This window comes from Colobus angolensis, unplaced genomic scaffold (genome assembly GCF_000951035.1).
Source record: "Colobus angolensis palliatus isolate OR3802 unplaced genomic scaffold, Cang.pa_1.0 Scaffold142, whole genome shotgun sequence".
NCBI lineage: Eukaryota > Metazoa > Chordata > Mammalia > Primates > Cercopithecidae > Colobus > Colobus angolensis.
Window position 1 is genome coordinate 343,778 of NW_012114511.1, and position 7,969 is coordinate 351,746.

General features: G+C 48.2%; 1 pseudogene across 3 annotated transcripts; it reads right to left on the minus strand.

Moving 5' to 3' along the window:
- Positions 1–97: 97 nt before the first annotated feature.
- On the minus strand, positions 98–1,054 carry LOC105506939 (annotated as a pseudogene). Of its 3 annotated transcripts, none has more exons than XR_001001015.1 (2): positions 408–1,054; positions 101–281 (listed from the first exon to the last, which is right to left on the minus strand). The product of XR_001001015.1 is annotated as a cofilin-1 pseudogene, transcript variant X3 (transcript). The 3 variants fall into 3 exon arrangements; XR_001001014.1 differs by having other exon boundaries at positions 101–330; positions 404–1,054; XR_001001013.1 differs by having other exon boundaries at positions 98–1,054.
- Between the last annotated feature and the right edge of the window lie 6,915 nt (positions 1,055–7,969).

Here is a 7,969-nt window from a genome sequence, read left to right on the forward strand (position 1 = left end):
TTTCCCCATTTCTTGTTTCTCTCAGGTTTGTCAAAGATCAGATGGCTGTAGATGTGTGGTATTATTTCTGAGGACTCTGTTCTGTTCCATTGGTAACTAAACAGACAAGCACAGAGTCACTATTGCGGTTAGAAGTTGGCAGCATGGGAAGGGGGAGGACCAGGTGGGGAATGGGGATGTTGTTAAAAAAAATACAGGCTCCTCCACAACTGGGGTACCTGGGGGTAACTTGGTCTGCTTCAATCCAAGAGGAATCAGAAGATCAAAAGCAGTTTGGGAAAGCCAGAACCGTCAGGGATGGAGGGAGAAGGAAAATCCAGGGGGTGGGGGGTCTGTTTGGCAACTGGGGTGAAGGGATTGCCCTCCCCCTGCTGGGATCCCCCCAGCCCCTCCGGTCTGGCAGGAAGGGGGCAGCCTGCAACCCCCGAGGGCAGGTGTGGGGCTGCCAGATGCTCCAGGCAGGGGGCCAGAAGGGGTTCACAAAGGCTTGCCCTCCAGGGAGATGACAGCACTGCCCCCCAGCTTCTCTGCCAGGATGCAGCGGTCCTTGACTTCCTCGTAGCAGTTTGCTTGCAATTCATGCTTGATCCCTGTCAGCTTCCTCTTGATGGCATCCTTGGAACTGGCATAGATCATTTTGCTCTTAAGGGGCGCACACTCAGGGGCCCAGAAGATAAACACCAGGTCCTCCTTCTTGCTCTCCTTGGTCTCATAGGTTGCGTCATAGAGGGCGTAGCGGCAGTCCTTGTCTGGCAGCATCTTGACAAAGGTGGCATAGGGGTCGTCGACAGTCTGGCCCACATCGCCCACCAAGATCTCCTTGCCCTCCTCCAGGATGATGTTCTTCTTGTCCTCACTCAGGCAGAAGAGCACCGCCTTCTTGCGCTTCTTCACCTCCTCTGGCATTGAAGACTTACGCACCTTCATGTCGTTGAACACCTTGATGACACCATCAGAGACAGCCACACCGGAGGCCATGTTTCCGGAAACGAAAAGGAGCGGGCACCGAGAGCCGCAGAAGACAGGAGCGCTGCAGACGCTGCCGGGACCCGACTGAACCAACAGTACATTCTTAAAGGTTAGTTGTGGTATAGAATTTTAACTGGCTGTGTTTGTAACATTCATTGGTCATTTGGAAAATACTGGTTCACTGAGTTATACAGATCTTTCAAATGTTGACACATTTCTTGATATAATATCGAACAATCAGATTTGTAAATATTGCCCCTGATCTCAGCTGAAAAGCACATATTTGAAAGTTCTCAAGCTCACTGTGGCAGATAAGTTTTTCAGAGCTTTAATTTTGCATGAAAGCTCAAATTTTATCATTAGTAACAAATATTACATTCCTTGAAATTGACAGGTGTATGCTGTTCATTTTCTAGAAAAATATATGCCAAATATCCAAGTCTGAGTAACTGTCACTTGACTGTCAGTTGTTTTCTCGGTAAAAATAGTACTCTGTGATAAAAGTGGCTAGTTTATCTCGCAACTTGATCTGTTGCTAAAGTGCTTTGCTTTGAGATAGCTATTGATCCTACATGGTGTGCTGTGGGAGCGCTTTCTATGTCCTCTATTTTGTTACATAAAATAGTAAAAAAAATGGGTAAAGTTTGAGATCTAATAGAATTAATAACTTTTGCTGCTTCAACAAGTACATAATTTAGTAGGACTGATTTGTTTTTACTGTGAGTGTGTGGTAGTGAAGAATGTAGTGACTATGAGTGCAGTTGCTGCCACTGCCTTGATTTCTGTTAAGGCTACAGCAACTCTACCCACAATTGCTCTTGTGCCATCAGTGCAAATACCAATGCAGTGAAAAAGGCAAATAATGGCTTAATATTATTATGAACATAGTTTTGACTTTGTAGACCTCCTGAAAGGGCTTCCGGGCCCTTTGGGGTCTGAGGATCACATTTTGAGAACTGTTGTTCTAGACTAAGTCTTTGACTTTATCTGACAATCTTCTGTTGGTTTTTTTTTTTTTTCCTCCTACTTTGACAGTTTTAAATTCTTAGAGCTTTTTGTTTGTTCTGCATGATTTTCAATTCTCATATATGCTTTATGTTTTCTTATTTCTCTGAAGATATTGTAGTTTTTTCTGAAGTTTTCCTTTGCTCCCTATATTGTATCTTTCCTCTGGGTTCTTTTTATTTCCTCTTGGTTTTAGTCTTATCTTTTGTGTTGAAGACTCTTCTCAATGTCTGACGATTCTTGGTTTGTATTTGAGACAAGGCACCAAAATGCTAGTTGGAAGCTCTCTGGGCATGGGTGGGACCTGTTGGCTAATGGGCTTCTCTATAATGGTATTGGATAGGAAGCCACCTCTTTTGATGAGGAACACTCAAATAATGGCATCTTGGCCGGGTACGGTGGCTCACGCCTGTAATCCCAGCACTTTGGGAGGCCGAGGTGGGCAGATCACAAGGTCAGGAGATCAAGACCATCTTGGCTAACATGGTGAAACCCCGTCTCTACTAAAAATACAAAAAATTAGCTGGGCGTGGTGGTGGGTGCCTGTAGTCCCAGCTACTGGGGAGGCTGAGGCAGGAGAATGGCGTGAACCTAGGAGGCGGAGGTTGCAGTGAGCCGAGATCGCGCCACTGCACTCCAGCCTGGGCGACAGAGCAAGACTCCATCTCAAAAAAACAAAAAACAAACAAACAAACAAACAAAATATATATATATATATATATAAAATAATAATAGCATCTTTAGGAGTTTTTCAAGGACTGGTTAGTTTCTGAAGAGGGATCATCCAGTCTTCTGCCTGATGCGTATAACTTTTGGAACCAAAAAGAGAAAAGGAGCTTGGGGGATTTTGTTGTTGAGTATGTTCATTTTCATAGAATCCCCGGTTATAGCATCTCACCATAGTCTTGAGTGTTTTTTTTTTTTCTCCCTGGATCCAGAGGGATCTCTCCTGCAAGTCTGAAGAATAAATTATTACTTGGTTGTCAGGGCTGAGGGAAGGCACCTGGGGGATCTAACGATTACTCTAAAGACTGTAAGCCAGTCTGTTTTCTGTTCCAGCCGCACCTCTGCCTTCCAAGCACCTATTGGCTCCAGTTCTCTTGTTTATGTGAGATTCTTCACACACAGCCGCTTGCTTGTTGAAGGCTGACCCACTGGAGGTATAGCGGGCTGGAATCTAAGTCAGTATCACTCATTCATTTACCTGCTGGCTTCCACAATAGTGTTGATATCGCTTATCTGCTCTTGTTTTCCTTTCCTTTCTCTTGATCTTCTAGGACTTATGCAACAAAAAAATCCCTTTACTTTGTGTTAGCAGTTGTATTAGTCTACTCTCGTGCTGCTAATAAAGACATATCTGATACTGGGTAGATTATAAAGGAAAGAGGTTTAATGGACTCACAGTTCCACATGGCTGGGGAGGCCTCACAATCATGGTGGAACACGAAGGGGGAGCAATGGCACGTCTTACGTGGCGGCAGGCAAGAGCATGTACAGGGGAACTGCCCTTTATAAAGCCATCAGATCTCATGAGACTTACTCACTATCATGAGAACAGTATGGGAAAGACCTGCCACCATGATTTGATGACCTCCCACGGGGTCCCTCTCACAACACGTGGGGATTATGGGAGTTATAATTGAAGGTGAGATTTGGGTGGGGACACAGCCAAACCGTATCAGCAGAGTGTGGTGGACACTCTGAGATGGTCCCAAGTATCTCCTCCTGCTGGTACTTATGCCCTTGGGTAATTCCCCCAGCCTTGAGTGTGGTCACAACCTGTGACTTCTTTCTAACCAGTAGAACATCCTGTCACTTCCATGATATGTTACGTCAGATCATAACATCAGCCTTGCTCAGAGGCTCCCTCCCTTGCTGGCTTTGATGAAGCAAACAGCAATGTGGGAGGCCCACATGGGAAGGACCTGAGGGCAGTCTCCACCTACCACCCAGCGAGGAGCTGAGGGTGGCCTCTAGCTGAAAACCAGCAGGAAACTTTCAGTTCCGTGGGCTATCGGGAACTGAATTATGGCAACCCCACATGAGATTGGGGGTGCCAGTCTCAATCCTTCCCCATGTTCTGCCTTGAGATGAGATTGCAGCCTCATTGACATATTTTTTGTAGCTTTCAGATGAGACTCTGAAGCAGAGGACCCAGAAAGAGCAGACTCCTGACCCTTAGAAACTGAGACAATGAATGTGTATTGTTTTAAGCTACCATGTTTGTGAGGATATTATTATGTACCAATAGATAACGAATACAGGCAGGAGATGAGCTGCTGTGTTGAACTGGAAATGTAGACCTAGTGCTTTGGCTTCTTGGGCCTGGTAACCATGTGTAGTGGCATGTCCAGCCCCAGTGAACTTCTCAGGATTCTGTTGTCCCAAGGCCTCATTTACATTTCTTCTTACAGAATTCAGAATACTGGACAAGAGGGGCCTCCTAGGTTCAGGGAGGTACTCTCCCTCATGAGGGGTCATTCTTCTTGCATCATAGGGTTGCTGAGGTCTGAAAACCTTTTTGCCCAATGCATAGACTATGCATGTACCCTCAGTTGTCATGCTTGCAAGGGGTCTGCAGCCAAGCTGTCAATGGGTGGGGTGGGTTGAGGGGTGCTGTGTAAAACATCATTTGAAACACCAAAACTTAAACTACTGTGGATAAGAACTGTGGACTGAAAGAAGGGCTATTTCCAGGAATGTGAATGACTAGGGCTGAGGGAAGCAACAAGGTGCTGTGGCAGGTGCACTGGGCCAGGGGCCTGGGCTTGGCTGCCCATGTCTGCTTTGTGCTCACCAGCTGGGTCACCTTGCACAGATGAGTTAACTGTTCTGCCCTTAGTTTCCTCACTATTCATTCAACCAGTTACCCAACATTTAATGAGTATCCGATGTGTGCCAGGCCCTAGACTAGGTGGTGGGATTATAGGGATGAACATGATGTGGTTTTTCTTCTCAAGGAGCTTGGTTTGAGGTAGGGGTAGAGGGACCCCAAAACGGGCAAATCCAGGACAGCAGAGCTTGTAAACTAGGGTCCTGCAGACACATTTGATTGGTTCATCCAGTGTTTAAAATTATTGGAATCTGTTAAAAAAAAAAAAAAACTAGGAGATAATTGGCTAGAAATTTAGATTTCTGACTTCTCTAGAGAAATAAGATTTGGTAGTCACCAAGAGCAACCCTCTTTAAATGGGCATGGACCAAAATCTCTATTAAGAGAGAGAAGAAGGGAGAGGCTGGGAGAACTGTGTTTCAGGGAAATGAGCCAGCACATGTAGAGCCATGTTTTCCTGTGCCAGTGTTGAGATGCACCCTGGGCTGACTTCACTTCTTTGTGTCACAGCTGAGCCCAGGAGCTTCTTAGTTTGGGACCCCTGCACCTCAGGATGCAAGTGTTGAATGGGGCCATGGGGGCCAGAGGATAAAGGGCATGTTATGTGTCCATAAGTACCCCCTCTATTCTGGGTTGTTATGAAGAGCAGAAGGGCCAGCTCCCATCTGTGGAAGCCTCTGAATGACTTGCGGCAGGCAGGGCATTCACTCTTCAAAGCTCTGAGGGCCGCACACTGTTCTGGTGAATTGCCCTGTACCACAAGCCTCATCCTGTGTATGGCTTCTGGAGTACAGGATTTAGGTCCCAGCATGATCAAAATATGGTTTTGGAAATGGCTGTGGGGTCCAGGTGACATGAGTCTTGTTTGCTCAAACACTCGGCCCCTCCATGGTCTGGGACCCTCCTCCTACTCTGGCGCCATCTTATAGCCCTGGGGACCTTGTTGTCCTGTGGGAACTGCCTCTTCGTGGAGGGTCCTGTCACAGGAGCCTTTTAGGAATGGCATCCTGGTGGGCTTGTGCTGATGGGTGCCCCCACCTTAGCCCTGCCTGAGGCAGCTCTGGGGAAGGCTGGGGAGTCTGGCTACTTATCTCACACCATTAGGCTTACAGCAGTGCTGCTAGCAGACAAAGACTCGAAGGGGATTAGGGGTAATTACCAGGCAGCTCTTTCTTCCCAGGGTTTAATGGGCCCAGCCACTGTAATTGTACCTGCTGGTCTTGGGCTGTTCCCTTCTATCCAAAGGCCAGGCCCTGGGCTGGGTTTGGGCATTGAAGGTCAGGTCCTGGGTGCTTGTCCACCTGCCCACCTATTGCTGGTTGGCCAATGCATGACTTCATTGTGGCATGGCAGCCTGGCAAAGACTCATGGTGAAGAAATCAGGGAGCCCATTGTGTGCTAAGGACCTGCTAATGGGAATGCAGGGGCCTTCCCACCTTGTCAGGGCCTGAGCTACTCAAGAGATCTCCTCCATCCTTGTTGAATGGGTTATCTCAGTGGCCTGTGGGGTCTGTGGGAATGTCCAGAGGGTTGGGCATTCTGGGGGCAGGGTGGTAGGGATCTTTCCCAGCCAAGTGAGGTGGGACCTGCCTTAGGGACAAGGGACGTGTAGGCTTTGGCTCTGGGCAGCTTTGCATGGATAGGGGAGCTCTAGTCTGTGTACCCCGGCTGCTCTGGGGTAGCGCGAGGCCCACACAGCTCTGGCTCTGGCCATGGGCACAGGCTGGTGGGATCCAGGGTTCCTGCTAATGGACCTCACCCCACAGCCATGGAGGGACTACTCTCTTCACCAGGGAATCCCCACTTGGTCTGTCTCCCTCTGAGGAACATTTGCATCAAAAAGGCTCGAAAAGAGTTCAGCAGGGGTATTTGAAAATTCAAAGTATGCATCCTTTTAATCCTTTCAGGGAGCCTGTAAGGTGATATTAATGGCGATGTTTTTATTTCTTAGAATTTTTTTTCTAGTCATTCACGTGAACTCAGAGCACCATATCGGTTTTCCACCTTAAATAAGAGGATTAAAAACATTGCATAATGCAGGGCCTGAGTTAAGAGCCCAGGCCCCAAAGCCTTGTCACATCGTGTAATTGGAAGTAATTGCCAGTGTGGGGTTTGAGAAAGGCACCTGATTGGGCGGTGGGAGCTGGTGAAACCTCTTTTGAACCCTTGTTAAATGGGGAGGGCAGATTAAGCTGAGCAAACGGGTTGAATGGACAGACTGATGTGCTCACCCCTCTCGGACCTGAGCATCTTACCTGGGTGTCCTTCGAGGGGAACGTAGGGCTGCTTTGGGGGTGCTGCATGTGTGGGGGGGAGATGGGAGCAAGGCTGTCTCTCTGTGTAGAGCAAGGCCTGTGCCTCTTCCTGGCTGCTGCCTCTTCATTCTGGGACAGGAGCAATGCAGGAACCTGTTGTATCTTACAGAAGACCCTCAGTCTCTCTGAGCTGACCCCTGCAATGTCACCAATCAGATGAGATCCAGGTTATCTCTTGGGGAAATTGGAATTGTAGGTTGGGGTGGGAGGGCTCATGTTCCAGGGGGTGTGGCTCTTCCAACTTAGCATTTTTTGATTCCAAATTGAACTTCACTTGGATCTTCTGCAATACAGCAGCCTTGCCATGGCTGTGCAAATGCCCCTTAGGGCCAGAGCCATGCCTATCAATGGGGGTCCTTGGTTGGGGAGAGAGCCCTCAGCTTTCTGAGAAGTGATTGAGCCACGTGGAAGTGAAGGTATTTTGGAGTAGCCTGCTGTGACTGGGTGGTATTGTGGCCATCGAGCACCCACTCCTGTGTCTTTCTCCTGTGTGGTTCTCATTTAGCCACACTGTCCCCTGCTTTCCCCAGGTTTTGATGCCTCTTTCCCGGGGTGGGGGGTTTAAAGTGGGAAAGCAGGAAGGAACATGGCTGTTCCTCAGAGGTCCAGGCTGAAAGGTTTGTGGCAGCTTTCAGGGGAGAAGGAGGGCCAGGAGAGGGAATGAGGAGACGAAGCCCAGTTATGAGCCGTGTGGAGTTTCCCAGGATTTTGTCCATGATACCCCAGGATTTTCTGTGCCCTAGCAGTGGGCTGGGAAGCCAGAGGGTGTCTTGACTCCTTTCCCCAAAAACCGTTCTCAGTCCTGGCCTATCCTCTAAGGTCATCCCTGTCTCTATGCGAAGGGAGA